The sequence below is a fragment of the Ambystoma mexicanum genome, chromosome 11, assembly GCF_040938575.1.
Source record: "Ambystoma mexicanum isolate Mex_15411 chromosome 11, UKY_AmexF1_1, whole genome shotgun sequence".
Taxonomy (NCBI): domain Eukaryota; kingdom Metazoa; phylum Chordata; class Amphibia; order Caudata; family Ambystomatidae; genus Ambystoma; species Ambystoma mexicanum.
This window is the reverse complement of record NC_090934.1, coordinates 96615520-96633991: the sequence shown is the minus strand read 5'-3', so window position 1 is coordinate 96633991 and position 18472 is coordinate 96615520.

Genomic DNA, 18472 nt, shown 5'->3' with positions numbered 1-18472 from the left:
TGATTTGACCGATACAGTGGTACCGCAAGAGTTGCATGATTTGGTTGTTCTTTCGAATTTGCAAGATAATGCGACGAAAGTATGAGAACACGTAGGCCGAATATTTGTGTACAAGCGAGAACTTGATCGATTGCATAAAGAATTATTTAAAAAAGATAAACAGCATATGGCATATGTCCAGCAATGGTTTTTGCCATTGTTGAAACCTGTTAGTCAAGAGATGCAGATTTGTACGCGAGATGAGCTTAGATGGATTATATATGCCACCATTTCCCCAATTGAAGTACATGATACGTTTAGTCAGTATACACCAGAAATGCAGAGAAAGGTATTACAGGTTATGTTAGAGTACTTACAAGATGAATGTATGAAGAATAAGGTATGTTGTCCCGCTGATCTAATGACAATTTAAAAAAGAAGATTTTCGACTGAAACTGGCACTACTGTTTTTTTACTTGATTTAGCTTTGCTCCTTAATAGACAAACAAATGTAGAATCGCCTAGTTTGCAATTAACCATGAGGGAGGTGCCTCCCACGTTTGTCCCAAAAGTAGAGGTTGCAACCTCAGGAGGAACTCCAGCGTGAACGATAGAAGCTCATTAAATCACACAGTTTGTACATGTCCCTTTTTCTAGGTAAGAAGTAAATACTATAAAGCAGACGATCCCTGATATTAGGAAAAATCCAGCAGGATTCTATAAGGAAATTGAATTTGTTTTGAATTCATCTGTGTTTACCTTGAGTGACATTGATTTATTGTTTCCCATGATTCTTCCTGTAGACATATGGAACCAGGTTAGAAATATAAGTGACGCGCCGATGTTAGGCGAAACATGGGAGAATTTGACTAGAATTGATAGTGAGAGAAAAGCTGGAGAGAAGCCACTGCAGGGAATGTTGGCTTTACCATCGCGAATGGTAGAGAAATTGAAAACTTTGGTGCCCAAAAAGAGAATAGTTTGGGATAAATTGACTGCTTGTTTGCAGGGCAAAGAGGAAGGAGCGACAGATTATTTTAATCGATTTGAAGAATTATTTGCAGGTTTTAGTGGTCAAGATCTAAGCACTGAACCCAGGAAGAGATTGTTTGTTGATAAGTTTGCGCGAACGTTATTACCGAAAATTCAAAGTTTAATAATGACATCTGAAGTATCACATATGGCCCAGTATTATGAGAGCAGAGTAAATTCAGAAAAGGATAAGGAACTAAGGGACAAAGGGAATTTGAAAACAAGAGTATTGTTACAGCAAGTAGCTAACAATATTAGAGGTGGTGGGAACCCACCGTCCAGAGTCCAATTTGCATTAACTTCCAATATGCAAGGGGGTCCAATAGGGATTAATCAATGTGCCTATTGTAGACAAGAAGGCCATTGGCGAGCAGAGTGCCTGCATATACATAATAGAAATGGGACTTTTCCGAAAAGACAGAATAGAGGTCGCCCTGGAATACAAGGACAGAATAGAAACCAAAGAGCACCACAATTTCAGGAAAATCAGGGTAATCAGAATCAGAATCAGAATCAACAACGAAACAATACAAATGGTGGGAACGTATTTGACAATCAGTCCAATGCATATTACTCTGGCGACTTTACATCTGATGATGTACTGTTCTACTAGGACAGCCCGAGACAGGGGTTGGAACCAGTATCTATTCCCGTAGACCAGAAAGGCTCCTACGTAGAAATAAAGGTTCGGAATAGGGAGCAAATTATTTTAGTGGACACAGGTGCACAAAAATGTTTAATTGACCATCAGCAGGTTCCAGAAATACCACTATCAGGGCATAAGAATGTCTCAGTAGGGTTCTCAGGTACACCAGTAATTAGTCCAGGGTTCCAACCAGTACTTATAACACTACGTCCATTCGCAGAGTCTTGCTCATTTCTTTTGACGAAAAATTGCAGCGAAAATCTGTTGGTATTAAATTTATTGAAGAAATTGAATGTGGACATTTATTGTTCTCCTGATGGAATGTATTTGACAATCTCACCACAAAAGACTCCTGTATCACAATTTGTATCTAAGCCACTACTGAGTGAAGTGAGTAAAGTACCGGCTTGTATATGGGCAGTGAATGACAATGATGTTGGTTGTTTGAAAGTAGAGGCAGTAAAAATTGTTTTGAAAGAAAGAATTACATTGCCGCGTGTTCCGCAATATAAAATTTCGGCCGAGGGAGAAAAAGCGTTGAAATGCATTATATCAGATTTAATTAAAAGAAATGTAATTGAATACATTTCTGGTAGTACTTACAATAGTCCAATTCTTCTGGTTTACAAGAAAGGAGGTAATGATATACCTTACCGTTTTATAATTGATTTACGTGAAATAAATAAAGTGGTTGATACCCAATTCCCATTAGTCCCGGATGCAACTACAATTTTGACTATGATTCCAGCCTCTGCATCATATTTTAGTGTAGTTGATTTGAAAAAATGCATTTTTTACTATCCCCGTGCATCCAGATAGCAGATATTCATTTGCTTTTACTCTAGGAGGACGTTCATTTACATTCACACGAATTCCACAGGGCTACACTGAGAGTCCAAGTATTTACAGTAGAGCATTGAAGGAACAATTAGATTTGCTTGAACTACCACCAGGCTGCGTATTATTACAGTAAATAGACGATTTGTTGATAGCTGCAGACACAGAAGATATTTGTAAAGAGAGTACAGTTGCATTATTAACACATTTAGCAGCACATGGACACAAAGCTTTGCTAAAGAAATTCGAGTATTGTCGAAAGGAAGTGGCCTACTTGGGCTACCGCCTTTCGAAGGAGGGAAGAAGATTGACACCAGAAAGAATAGAAAGCATCTCTGATATGCCTATTCCAAATATGCAGAAAGAAGCCAGGGCTTTAATTGGCATGGCTTCATATTGCAGGCAGTGGATCGCTAACTTTTCAATGATTGTGAAAGCAATAGTGGCATTGACAAGGAAGGATGTTTCCTTACCTTTGCCATGGAACATGGAATGTCAAGAAGCATTTGACCTGCTCAAAGCTGCATTATGTTCAGCTCCAGTTTTGGGCACGCCAAATTATGACAAGAGTTTTAAGTTATTTGTGCATAAAAACAATGGATGTGCTTTGGCTGTTTTGACCCAGGAACACGGGGGGGGGGGAGTAGACCATGCGGTTAGTTCTCTTCCACGTTGGATCCTGTTGCATGTGCTTTGCCGTGCTGCTTGCGAGCTGTTGCTGCAGCCGCTGGGTCAGTAAAACAAACCGAGGGAATAGTTTTAGGTCACACTTTAACCGTAATGGTACCTCACTCAGTGGACATTCTTTTAATTAGAACGCAGACGCAACACCTTACATCAGCCAGATTAACAAGGTATGAAATAGTTCTATTTTCACTGCATATCCAAATTAAGAGGTGTTGCGCGTTAAATCCGGCCGAGTTAATGTCCCCTCCAAATGAGAAAGGGGGTGAAAAACAATTCCCCCATGATTGCTTAATGGTTACTGACCAAGAGACAAAAGGAAGAATTAACCTAACTGACACCCCACAGAAAGAGCCAGATGGAGAACTGTTTTGTGATGGTTCTTGTTTTAAATTACCAGATGGCACATCAATTGCTTCTTATGCCATCACTACACTGAAAGTATTATAGAAAGCAAAAGAATCCCATATAACTCAGCACAAGCTGCAGAAATAATGGTGTTGACAAGAGCATGTAAAATTTCTGCAAATCTCAATGTAAACATATATACTGACAGTCAGTATGCCTTTGGGGTGGTACACAATTTTGGTCCATTTTATGGGCTGAAAGGGGTTTCCTGACATCACACGGAACCAAAATCCAACATGGCACTTTGATAGTGAAACTGTTGTCAGCACTTGCGCTTCCCAAGCGATTAGCGATAATGAAATGTGAAGCACATAAAAAAGAAACATGCAATGTTGGAAAGGGAAATGCATTTGCAAACAAAATTGCGAAACAAACTGCCACTGATTAAGACGCAAAAATGTATGTCAAAAAAATGGAAGAAGTACCCTGCACGATACAAAATGGAATTGCAACACTGAAGGAAATGCAAGCAGAGCTATTATAGATAAAATAAAAAAAACTGGTCTGAGGGCCCAACAGAATTAGATTCTGAAGGTTATTGGGTGGACAAGAAAAATAACCGATGGATGTTACCAAATGCCTATGTGATGGCAATGGTCACTATGGCTCACAGTCCGATACATATATGTGCTAGAAAAATGATTCAACACCTGGATTCTGTATGGCAGAATCCACACATTAGAAAAACTGCTGAAAAATTGGTTCAGAATTGCATGACTTGTTTACAACATAACATTGGAAAGGGAACAGTGACGCCAGTAGGAAGTTTTGGCCCACCGTCCACGCCATTTAAAGTCCTCCATTTTGATTTCATAGATAAGGAGATGTGCCAAAACTATAAGTATGTCCTCGTGGTGGTCTGCGCATTCAGCAAATGGGTAGAAGCCTATCCCCTGAAAGATTGTACAGCTATGTCCACAGCTAAAGCCATGCTAAAAGAATGCTTTCCCCGTTTCGGGCTTCCCCGTGTCATATGGTCAGACAATGGCCCGCACTTTATTGCGGCGGTGATATTGCAAATTTGTGCAGGTCTCCAAATTGATAAGCGATTCCATTCGGCCAGACACCCGATGAGTGGCCGTTTGGTAGAACTTCAAAACGGTATCTTGAAAAACAAGTTAAGCAAAATATGCGCAGGGAGCAATTTGAAATGGCCCGATGCACTACCGCTAGCTTTACTTTGCATGCAAACAACTGTACAGGCGAGGACTGGTCTCTCCCCTTACGAGATCATGATGGGGAGACCACCGAATGTTTGGAATGTCCCTCAGCCGAAACGGTTGAGGGATATAGAGTACCCATTACTTTTTGATTTCTGCCAACAGTTGCGTTTGATTCATCAGCAGGTGCAGGAGGCTCTTCCGGTCAGATATACCAGCACAGGACATTGTCTGCAGCCGGGAGACTGGACTCTTGTGAAAGATTTTGAAAGAAAATCTTCACTTGCTCCACGCTGGACGGGACCCTTCCAGGTGCTACTGGCTACACAGACTGTGGACTGAGTAAATGGCCGCAAGCACTGGATCCACGCAACACACATGAAAAGAGTTCCGTTTTCTTTGCCACATGAGAAAGAGCTTGATGATCCTGACGTTGAAAGAAAGACAGCTGCACTTGATCACAAAGATATCATCACCAGTTCTCTGTCAGAAGTGCTTCCTAAGCCCGAGAAAGGTCCTGGGGAGATTGCAACAAAGATCGAAAGGCCAAAGGTGCCTCAACTTTGTCTGACTACTGCCTCATCATCATCACTCAGTGCATCTGAAGCTGGCACTGATCTTGCATATGGAAATGAGAGTGCATTGTTCATTGACCATACTGTACCTGGGGCTGTGAGATACAATCTATGTTCACAAAATTGGAAATTATTTGTTTCGCCTTTGTTCCTAGCTCAGGGATGAAGTTGGGAACGGAGGCCTAGGGATCAGGAGCGTATGAGCTGTATCAAGTTGAAAAGCTCTGACACGCAGTTTCCCGGTGCTACCATTGAAAGTGAAGGACCATTGCAACCTAGCACGACAAGCGGGGACATATGGTACCGACACTATAAAATTGATACTTGCAACTGCCTTTTTGGAGCTCTGTTCAAATTCACATCAGCTTGCTATCATCAATAAGCAGGCTACCCTGGACTGGCCTGAACGTTTGTTGCTAACGTGTATTGCTGTGGAGAACTTCCCTGACGGAAACTGAAAAACTTTTCCTGAGATAAACATTACAGACAATACTTATATTCGCTCCTGCTCCCTCCTGCACCGATGCTGTTGATGATATAGAGATAGAGATTAAGCCTACTCCAAGAAAGACTTAGTTCAGAAAGAATAATATACTAATAATTATGATACTGCTTTGCATTTTGATTACACTAGTCCCAATATTCTGGTATCTAGAAACTGTGCATCCTTTGAACTCTCTCTTGACTGCTACCAATGCTCCTACTATGAGCAGCCCAGTACATGTGCTCTCTTATACTCTCCCCTCACAAGAAGTGAAACATAAAAAAGAGTATGACAATAATACATCACTATTGATTATGAATATGACCCATCTTATCTTGAATAGGTCCAATTGTTGGGTCTGTTCCCATTTACCTCAGCAAGGGGAAAGAGGAATGGGTTGGTATGTACATCCTTTGCCACTTAATACCACCTGTTATGCATCAGTAAGAGCGATATTTTTCGGAAAATGGAATGATAGTGTCACTGGTCAGTTTGATGGAACAAACATAAATGAATTTGGAAGATTGGTATTGGAACCGTTCGGTTGTTCCGTATTTACAAGCAGAAGCAAAGTAAAACCGGCAAGAATGAGTCCAGTAGATAGGCTCTCTAGGCCTTACATGTCCCTAATCACTTATAAAATGGCTCGGTAGGAAATAACGATGCTGTGCCTCCCTCTTATACTATTAATCATAGTCCACGTTCTGTCCCATTTTGCTTACGGAAAAAGGGTTCCCACCCAGTGGGAACATTCACTAGATACATGAACATTGCTGTAATTGAGCATGAAGAAAAACCATTATATATAGGAGGTTATGTGTATTTTATATGCAGAGATCAGGCCTACCCATGGTTACCTAGAACTTGGGAAGGGACCTGTTATTTGAGTATACTTTTACCTGGTATATTTCTGTCCAAAACTTCTGAGATAGCAAAATTATCTAGAACTCGGCCACAACGAGGTGATACCGCAGGACAGATCATAGGGGATATAGCTAAATCATTTATACCATTTTGGGGACAAGCAATACATTCATGGAATATAAGAAAACTGTCCAGGGTGTTAGAAAAACTGATAAATGGGACAACAGATATACTCTATAATATGACATTGGAACAAAAAGCAATCAGATTAATTGCACTTCAGAATAGAATGGTGCTTGATATAATTTTGGCTGATCATGATGAAGTATGCAAATTGGTGGGGTCAGCATGCTGTGTATTCGTAACTGACCCCTTCCCCAAGATATTTGAAGCAATACAAAAATTACATGTCCTGAGCTCTGAAATACATGTTCCCACAGGTGGTCGGACTCTGAATATAAGTTCATGGTTTTGGGAACTGCTGCGATCATGGGGATGGAAACTAATTACAATTCTGGTTATGATATTTGGAATCCTCATGTTCTGCTGTTGTTGCATACAATGCCTGCCAGTCCTCTGCTCCCAAATTACAAATGAGTGGGTACATGCAATTAGAACAAAACCTCCTCGCAGGTTAAGTGAAGGTGCACAACACGAAAATGAAATAATTAAAGAATTCATGGCAATTTATATTTCTGATGACGATTATAGCAGCATCGGTAGTTCGGAATTGGACACGTGGTCCGATGAAGACTCAATGTATGGATGATGCTATTGGCTTACGGCAAAAAGAAGGGTTTGTTAGACCAGACCCTATAGTCGAATGATGCGTATAATATGTTGGCCAGAAGCCAATCGCATTATGTGACAAACATCGCGATCAAAGAATCGTCAATGTAACCAAAGGGCGTCCATTTTGTGAAATGTCGGCCATTTGCTTTTTCTTTTCTGTCAAAACGCTTTGCAAAATGTATTCTATGCTTTTGACTCACACACCGTGCGAAGCCACGGCTTGAACGCTAAAACACTAATACAGACAGGAATGTCAAAATGTGCAGAAATACATAATTTTTCTCTTTCACTAAGTACTTGAAGTCGAGCAGAAGCTGCATCTAATCAGCAGACCAGGTGCCGGGTTGTCTTGCAAGCTCTGTTTTAAAAGGCAGTTAAACATGAATTATATTCTCCTAGCGGTGCTCCTTCATGGAGAGTGGTATTTTCTGCTTCAGGACTATCTGACCCTTCGCTCATGAGCCGAAACACACAGATAACGTAATAAGGAATGTTTCACTGCTAAGATAAGAACCCATTATCCCTGCTGAGCCAGAGCTCCATGTTCCTCATAACAGAAAGCTGTCTCTGCTGCCTTTGATAAAATAACTATGTTTAGGCTGAATGAAGACTCGTCATAACGTGTCATAATTTTCATAATTGTCAATCATTGAACCCTAGCCTGTATGACATGTATGTGGGCAGGTCGAACTTCCTTAGCAAAGGTTGTGTCTAATGTATATATATTGTAGCTTGAGCGCTGTTCGCTCTCTCGCATCTCACGGTCTTTGGGAACACACGTCGTGAGCCGGTGAGACCCAGTCGGACGACTAAGAATACTTTGAAATAAACCAGACTTGTTTGGAAAATGAAGCTTGTGTCTGACATGTCGCTTTAGTATATGGTTATTGTGCCTTAGTTTCCATATGCGGTCTTCATGGCCTACCAGTATAATGTATATTTAAGGGGAAAATATTGACTCGAGGGTGGCCGAGCAATAGAGAGAGATACCGGGAGAATAACCGAGAGAGGAGTATACGCCCAGATACCTAGGTTTTAATAAAGTGATAGAAGAAGCCTTAATTTAAGGTCCTGAATTAATAGGACGATATAGGAGACCAAAATCGGTTAAAGACATTCTGAAAGAAATGGGCTTACATTCCATGTCGAAATAACAATAGGGGTAGAATGCATCTGAGGAAGCAGATGGCATGAGATTTATGTAGCTGCCTTAGTCTGTCTTGTCTATTTTGTGTTTTTCTTTTTTCTGACCTCACAAGGTAAGAACATTTTTGGGGGACAATAGCATGAAAATTGTGCGATTGAATAGAAAAAATGTTGTATGGCATGGATTGATGGTTGTTGTTTGAGAAAATAAATGTAAATTTTTTTGTGAAAAGACGGGATTGGAGATTGCGACGATTGGTGCTCGCTCATATTGTTGACCTTGTTTGTTAAACGTAAAATATAATAAAGTGTTATATAAGAAGAGGATAAACAGGTTTAAGCATGGAAGACGTTACCCCATTGGTACACTTGTGCAAACAGTTGCCAAAACATGCACCCGAGCTGAAATAGTACAGTGCAGAATGGATTAAAGGGACCACAAGGTGGCTTGCTATCTAAAATGGTCCTGCAACACATGTCATCATATTTGTACGCCACGTATACTGGCAAAAAGTTAGACAAACGCCTAGCTAGTTTACAGCTTTGGAAAATTTACCAAGAGGAAAAGGAGGAGGAGCCGCCGGTAGATTGGATAATTAACATATGCACAGAGGCGGGTGAAATGGCTTCTGAGTCACCCGCCCCATCTGAAACAAAAAGCAAAGTCAATAAAGATGAAGGATTATATCCATTGAGGGAGCTTAAAGCAGCCACGGGATATAGCAACCCGTCATATGGGTCACCTATGCAAAGTAATGACAAAAGCAAAGAGAAAAACAGAGAAAGAGATGTTGCCTCCAAAGTCCTGAAGGACAAGGAGAGATGCGAAAAGGAGAAAGGACATCAAGCACGAGCAAGTACATCTCTAAACACAGGAAGAGAGGCATGAGATTTATGTAGCTGCCTTAGTCTGTCTTGTCTGTTTTGTGTTTTTCTTTTTCCTGACCTCACAAGGTAAGAACATTTTTGGGGGAGACTAGCATGAAAATTGTGCGATTGAATAGAAAAAATGTTGTATGGCATGGATTGATGGTTGTTGTTTGAGAAAATAAATTTAAATTCTTTTGTGAAAAGACGGGATTGGAGATTGCGATGATTGGTGCTCGCTCATATTGTTGAACTTGTTTGTGAAACGTAAAATATAATAAAGTGTTATATAAGAAGAGGATAAACAGGTTTAAGCATGGAAGACGTTACCCCATTGGTACACTTGTGCAAACAGTTGCCAAAACATGCACCCAAGCTGAAATAGTACAGTGCAGAATGGATTAAAGGGACCACAAGGTGGCTTGCTATCTAAAATGGTCCTGCAACACATGACAACATATTTGCACGCCACGTATACTAGCAAAAGGTTGGACAAACGCCTAGCTAGTTTACAGCTTTGGAAAATTTACCAAGAGGAAAAGGAGGAGGAGCCGCCGGTAGATTGGATAATTAACATATGCACACAGGGGGGGTGAAACGGCTTCAGAGTCACCCGCCCCATCTGAAACAAAAAAGCAAAGTCAGTAAAGACGAAGGATTATATCCATTGAGGGAACTTAACGCAGCCACGGGATATAGCAACCCATCATATGGGTCACATACGCAAAGTAATGACAAAAGCGAAGAGAAAAACAGAGAAAGAGATGTTGCCTCCAAAGTCCTGAAGGACAAGGACAGACGCGAAAAGGAGAAAGGACATCAAGCACGAGCAAGTACATCTCTAAATACAGGTAGAGAGGGAAATAGATGGAACGGAGATGAGGACAGGACTGATGAGATGGCATTCACACAGAACGAATGGTTGGGAGGTCAGATTTTATTGAAACTCGATGTTAAAGGCATTGAGGATATGAGACAACAGGAAGAGCAAGATGAATTAAAAGAAAAAGAGAAGAAAAAGGAAAACCGATTGAGAGTTGATGGAACTAAGAAAAAGGATAGACAGAAACTAGAGCAGTTATATGGTGATGAGCAAGAAAGGAAATGCGATCATAAGCAGAGAACAGCTGATGATCAGGACAGGCTGGAACAAAGGAGAATAGAAGAAGAACAACAAAAAATACGGGAGAAGAGAATAAAAAGAAGAAGAGATGAGGAAATACAAAGGGCAAATGAACGAAGCTATGCGAGGAAACAAATAGAAGATAGGGTCAGAGAGGAAGCGAGGAAGCGTAGAGAGTTTGAGGACAACATAGAATACAAGCATAGACAGAGAGCATGGGATCTTGAATATCTGGAAAGAGAGGTTAAACAACCCGATCCAATAGTAGACTGGGAAGACATAGAAGAATTATTTCCCAAGTACGATTCGGTACCAGGCAGGTCTAGGGCAAATATGGAAGATGACTTCGACACCAGAAGCATCGGAGAAAAAATCGATAGTATATATGATGAAATGGGGCTAGAACAGGTACCCCAAGGGAAAGGAGAGGGCGAGTGTTTTGAGAGCACTCAATTGTATGACACTGAGGATGTCTCCCGAAGTAGCAGAAATAGAGAGCTGTCCCTAGATAGGTTGACGCTCACCAGGAATGAGGAATATGAGAGAAGTTGCACGAGTTGGACACAGACAATATCAGATGCAGAAAGAGAAGAATGTGAAAAAAGAGAAGACAAGAGAAAATGTGAAAAACACTTCTCTGGAGGGAAGGGAATAAGATGGTCAGATTCTAGTGGATCTGCACCCAAGACATCAGAGTCAGCCACACAATCAGATCGACATGAAGGAGTATCTTACGGTCAGAGGGGGGTGTCTCCACCACCCTATGTGAGCAGACTAAGGACATTGCCAGGTAGACAGTGATGCAGTAATATTACCCCTGCAGTGGATAGGAAAATGATGAGAGTGGAAAACGAGTGCCATGTGCCACAATTTCCATTACTCGAAAAAGGAGGAACTAGGCCACACAATATAGCGTGGCCACACATGGATCAAGAAAATCTGAAAAATAAGCTTCCAATGTTGACATCGGGAGCTGGAAAATGGATACATGACTTAGAAAAAATGACGAGAGGGAACACGTTAGCTATCGGGGATACGAAGGGTCTTTTAATTGCCATACTTGGTGATAGAGCTGATGATGTGTGGACACATGCAGGTTACCCTGGAGTTACTTAATACTGCGCATGACGGAGCTCCATTTAAAAATTGCAGAACCGTGGTAAGGAAAGCACTATGAGTGCTATACCCGGATACTTCAGACATGGGAGCTATAATGACACGTAAAATGAAGGAGACAGATTATCCTTTACTTTAAATTCAGAATTTCCAAGACAACTGGGTGCTGGAAATTCATGAATCTTGGGGGAAATCTATACCCATTGTTTTACCATATATTATGCCAAGGGCTGCCAGAACAGGTACAGAAGCAGCTCAAGAAATTGGTAGGAATTGAGGCCAAACCGTGGTCTGAAATACAGTTGACCATTGTGCACTATTGCAGGCTGCTGCAAGAGAAAAATCTCAAAAAAGATGCTGCACGAAAAGGTGAAGAGGCAAAATGAGTGCAGAAGAAATTGTCACTTTATGCCATTGAAGGGGCAATGATAACTAACACAGATGGATCAAACATGCAGCAGGTCAATAATCAAAGGCAGTTTGATCAAGGCAATAACAGGTTTTACCCAAGAGGAAGAGGTTTTCGAGGAAGAGGATGGCAGATTAATCAGGGAGGTTTTCAAGGTAATCAGGGAGGTTTTCAAAACATGAAAATGGCAATCAGGATATGTCAAATGGGCAAAGAATCAGACCACCGCCAATATGTTGGACGTGTGGGATGACAGGGCATCTAGCACGCACATGCAGAAGTCAAGGCATGGTCCAAAACAACCAAGGTACAAGAGTAGGAATGGTAAATCTACCTGGGTTTTTACAGCATGGTGGAAATGGAGTTGCACAAAATCACACGTTGCAGCAGCAAGCGCCGGGAGCATAGCAAAGTTTGCAATCTCAGAATATGACAAATTTTCCGCAAGGAAAGTCTCAACAGTCGCCTATGCAACTGTTACAAACAAGTACAGGGCAGGTACTGAATTCTGGAATAAGAAATGACACTAGTGATGGAGGGAGTCCATTCACTCAACATGGGACAAATTATATATGGACTAGGACAGCTCACTGGGAAACCTGATGTGTTCTATCCTATCAGTGACACCAAACCCTCACGAGGAACCAAGGGTAGATATCGTTATAGGGATAAAGAATATTCTTTCTTTGTTGACACAGGTGGAACACGCTCGCGTATACGTGAAGGCAAGTTTTCTTCGTCATAAATACTCAGGGCTTCACAGGAGCAACAAGTCGTGTTCCTTTTACAAATGAACTTCCAATTTCCATAGGAGAATGTGACATGAATGTGCCACTGCTGTATTCAAGGCAAACCCCAGTAAATTTATTGGGATGAGACCTAATGATGAAGTTAAACATGACAATCTCGTTCACGGAGAAGGGCATAGTATGTTCAACTCCAGGAATGCATTATTTGAACATATGTGAAATGATTAGAGCCTACGCAGGACAAAGGCTATGAGTGCTGTTCCATTGGAACCAGAAATATTCACTTATGGAGTGCGTATATTAATGTCATGGCTACCAAGCCTTACAGACAAACCAATGAAAACCCCAGATGAGTTTCTATTCAGGCGGCCAAGAATACCTATGCATGAGGAAAAGGGACAAGTGTTTCCCTTGGTAATACAAACAGCCAAAGTTCGAGGAAAAATGGTGTTGATCGATGGGTATGATGACGAAGGCAGACAATGGTGCACAATTGGGGAAGGATACAGATTGACTGACGTCACTGATGATGATCTGTTTGAAGAGCAACTAGGAGTAGATTAAACTACAGTTGAGGATAATCTCATTTATTGGGTGAAAATTATTAAAAGAGAGATGCCCCAGAGAAAGATGCTGGCACAAAAATGACCCGAATATTTTGATGACGGCATGGCAAAAGTGCCTGTCTCAGTATGGACTACAGTCCCTTATGACGTAGGCTTGTTGAGAGGAGTCGGAGAAGTGAAGATTAAATTGAAACCAGGAGCAATTTTACCAAAAGCAAGACAGTATCCCATGTCTCGTGAAGCAGATGAAGGGATTTTCAAAACAATTTCTGCCATGTTGGAACAGGGCATTTTAGTGACGTCAGAGTCATCATGTAATACTGCGGTTTATCCGATAAAAAAATCAAAGGGAGGGTCTTGGGGTTTAATCCAAGATCTGCGCCCAGTAAATAATATTGTAGAGGCCGGGTTCCCTTTAGTCCCTAACCCGTCCACAATCCTGCGTAATATACCCTTTGAGGCAAGATATTCCGCGGTGATTGACTTGAAAAATGCATTTTTCTCAGTCCCATTGCACAAAGACTCACAAGATTTGACATCATTCACATTCAGACAAGTGTGTCTCAAATGTATAAGGTTATCTCAGGGGTACTGTGAGTCTCCTTCGATTTTCAACAGAGTCCTGCAGATGGACTTAAGCAATATTGCATTAGAAAGTGTTGTCTTGCAATATGTGGATGACATCTTAATTTGCGGCACGACAGAGGAAATGTGCAGACACGATTCTATTCAGCTATTGACTGTATTGGCTGAGAAAGGATATAAAGTTGACAAAGAGAAGTTACAATATTGTCAACAGAAAATGCTGTACATAGGGCAGCTAATCTCACATGAGGGGAAAAGGGTTACCCATGAAAGGGCTGAAGCCATATTAAACACAGCCAAGCCACACAAGATAAAACAAATGCAGTTTTCTAGGATTATGCATTTATGTTAGGGCATGGGTCTTTGACTACAGTTCTTGTACCAGTCCCTTGTTACAAGCCCTAAGGAAAGCACAGGTGACAAAAGAAACAATTGTGTGGACCGAGACCATGGAAGAAGGGTTTGTTGAACTAAAAAAGGCCATTTGCACGCCACCAGTTTTAGGGATTCCCAATTATGCAGAGGAATTCTACCTGTTTAACACACGAAAGGCAGTGTTATGACAGCAGTACTCACACAGAGAACCACGTTGGGGTACAAGCCCCTGGCATACTACAGTGGGAATTTGGACCCAGTAATGAGAGGTCACTTCCTGTGCAAACAAAGTTTAGCTGCCACAGCGTTCACCATAGAGAAAGCTACAACCATTGTGATGGGATGCTCAATGACATTGTCTGTCGAGCACACATTATTTGCCATTCTAGAGAAACTGAAAGGCACATTGACATCTCAGAGATCTTCGGCTTATGAAGTGATCATATCAAATCCATTGATTGAAATAATTCGATGTAAGATAGTGAACACAGCTATGTTTATAGCAGATTGAGATTCCCAGAGTGAAAGAAAATGCATTGGCAGAGGAGAAATTGTCTTCATTGACGGTTCTTCGAGAATCGATCAAAATGAGTGGCAGAGATATTCAGGCGCCACTGTGATGAAAAACACAGCAAATAAAGAATTTCGAGTACTCATTAGTGCACGATTACCATCCCATTATTCAGCACAAGCTGCAGAATTATTGGCGTTGATACTCAAACCCGAGAATCATGCAGACCAGGACGCAGACCAGTAAGTGACAGTGTACAGTGACTCTGCCTATGTGATATCGACAGTGCATGCAGGCCTGGCGCGCTGGAGAAGGAGGGGCTACCTCTAAGCAGACGGCACACCAGTGCAGCACGCAGCCTTATTGGACAGGCTCATTAAGGCACTACAACTCCCGGTGGGCATAGCAGTCTTGAAATGCGCCACCCACATGAAAGGGACAGATTTTATCTCACATGGAAATCAAGCAGCAGACACGGAAGCCAAGCATGTGGCAACCAAAGACAAAATAATAATTAATGTGGAAATAACTGATGTGCATGAGAGAATGATTGTGGTGCGAAGTAAACCTGAAGTTTGTAGTAAACCCAGTTAATAGAGCTCGAAGAGGAGGCACCACAGGAAGAGAAAAACCTCTGGAAGCAACAAGGGTGTTTTTTAAACCCCTCCGAGAGCTTGTGGTGACAAAACATCACTGGTAAATCGGTGATGCCTGTAGCCTTATTGAAAATAGCACTGGATCAATTTCTATCCAGCACACATGACAAAGGAGAATCTAGCAGTGACAATTGCAGAAGACTGGTTTATACCGAACTTGGCAGAACATGTTGTATGTTTTATGGTGAACTGTATAAACTGTCAGCAGTTCGCGGGTGGGCATACACTACGAGTAATTAGAGGAGTCATCCCAAGGCCCAATGGGCCTTTTAAGCACTTGCATGTTGATTATGCTGATATGATTCAAGCATGTAATGGCTACAGGTATCCAATTGCTGTGGTGTGTCCATTCTCTAGGTGGATAGAAGCAGGTGCATGTACACACCCAGACTCTACTTGTGCGGCCAAATTTCTGGTGAGGGAGGTATTTCCCAGATGGGGAGTGTGTGATGTCATGAGGTCAGACAATGGACCTCACTTTGTTAATGCAGTATTTGAACAGATATGCTTGTTGCTTGGTATAAAGCACAAGTTTTCTTCGGCGTATTATCCTCAAGGGAACGGCATATGTGAGAAGCTCAATGGCTTGTTAAAGGAAATGATAGCCAAGTTGAAGCTTACTCTAAAGAAGGGATGGCTACACTGTCTTCCATTGGCACTGTATGCACTCAGAAACCAGCCTGGTTCTGACCACCATCTCACACCGCATGAAATCGTGACCTGCAGAAGGATGCACACATCATTAACACCCCAAGATAGAGCTAGATGTGAGACTCAGCTAACAGGGGAAGTGTTATGATCAGAAATGCAAAATTACTTGAATGCATGACATCTTGTCTTACTGTAATTTCAGGACAGCTGCAGTGACGACAAGAAGGGTACAGGGCAGCACAGAAGACAGAAGGAGATATTACAACAAACCAAGTTCAGGGTTTACGTGTACCACAATTGTTCCCTGGGGACACGGTCCTGGTGAGAAATCACACAAGAAAAAAGGGGGACGAGCCAATGTATAACAGTCCCTAAAGAGTGGAGGATGTCACTCCCTCTGCAGTCAACTTACAGGGAAGAGGAGCTTGGATCTCTTTGGGTGACATCAAGCCATACATCAGAGACAACCCTCTGCCATCAGCCCACCACGTAGAGACTTCAGACAATGGGGAAAAACCACAGCACATGCAGACAAGATCTATGATGAGGAAGAAGGACGCATGACCAGCAAAACAAAGGCAAAGAACTTTTGTGCAAAGTTGTGGCTTAGGATTGGACATTTCCTCTGAGCAAAATATGGGGATAAGGACATAAAAACACGGACACTCTGTGCATCCTAGTTTCAGGGTGAAGAAGAAAATTGTTGACTTTGATAAGAAAAAATATGCCAAATTTTGATCGAGGATACATAAATTGGAAGACAATCCAGTATCCTGACTCTTTTGACACAGAAGCCTTATTTGGACTCACTTATGGTGTCACGCAGTAATGACATCACTAAGGACGTTTTAAGCTATTTTGAGTTAGTATTGAGGTCGTACCCATCGCTAGTGGGAAGGCTCACTAACATTACCAAATTTCTTCAAGATCCTCAAAACGAAAAGACAATAAGGAGGCTACTCACAGTAATTGCGGAGCAGTTCCTTTTGCTTCCAGAGAACAGAGAGGACAAGACAAATGTCCCTGTCACAAGAAGATAGCAGACTAGCGAGTAATGTGTTTTTTCACCTGATAGAAACTTTCCAGAGCTTATTGGGAGACCTGCCAGTGTTGATGTCCTCACTTTCATCAGAGACCCAGCGAACTCTACACTGATGAGCATGCTCCTGCATGGTATTATAATGCAGGTCGAACTTTCTAATCATCATCAGAATTACCAGAGAAGATTGTAAACTTTCCGGCGAGGGACAGATCTTGATGGAATTGCCATTCACTCCTGTTTATGCTGACGAAGAAACGATATGTCGTCTAGAGTAAACCAAATACGAGGCATCGACTGGGGCTTGTTTATTTTGAACAAGCAAATTAAAGACTCCCTGAATTTATTGCATCATTTGAATTTTGTGAATGAAAAAGAACTGTTTCCAGACACAAGTGTCATATATCGCCCATGGAAAGTATGGAGCAGATGGGCGCTATGGAAAAAGGACTAGACTCCGAGTCACTGCAAGGTGCGGTCTAGTCTTTCTGATGTACTGCCTACAAGTACCGGAAAATGGAGAACACCTGTGCGTTGCAACTTTCTTACTGCCTACGTGAGTACACCTCGCTTGTGCTCTGCCTCCAGTTGTTTCTCTGTGTTTCCTGTGCCTTCCTTCCCTGTTCGTCTACCCGTGTCTTTCCGTTACCGCTGTTCGCGGTTTCCTCCTCTCGTTATTTCCGCTTACCTGTTTGTTTTCTGCTTCCGCTGTTATCCGCGCTCTGCACTGCCTTCTAATACTCACACCTGCTTCAGCGTCTCATCTGCCATCGGACGCTTTCTGCTGGGATCACTTTGTTGTCCAAGTTATTTGAAGTACTGTACTGTTTGTGCTGTTCCGCACTGGACTGTTATTTCCTATTCACAAAGAACACTTACCAGTGCATGCTGGTAATTGAAGTACGGATACACGCCAACAACTTCCTGCCAACTACAGCTACACAATCTTCCAGGGTTTTTCGGCAAGGCTTTTCCCTGGTTTGGGGTGGGCTCCACAGAGTCCCCGCTGCCGGGCTAATTGCTTATAGGCAAAGTGGCCTCCGGGGGAGCTCGCTCCTATTTCGTCAAACAGAAGAATAAGATCGTCAAGACAAAGACAAAGACAGCCTGGAGGGAAAAGCCGGAAAGCTCATCAGACGAATCCGTAAAGACCCACACAGAATCATCAGGTGAGGAGTGGGCTAGTGGGAGGGAAAGTGTGAGTGACAAACCTACAGA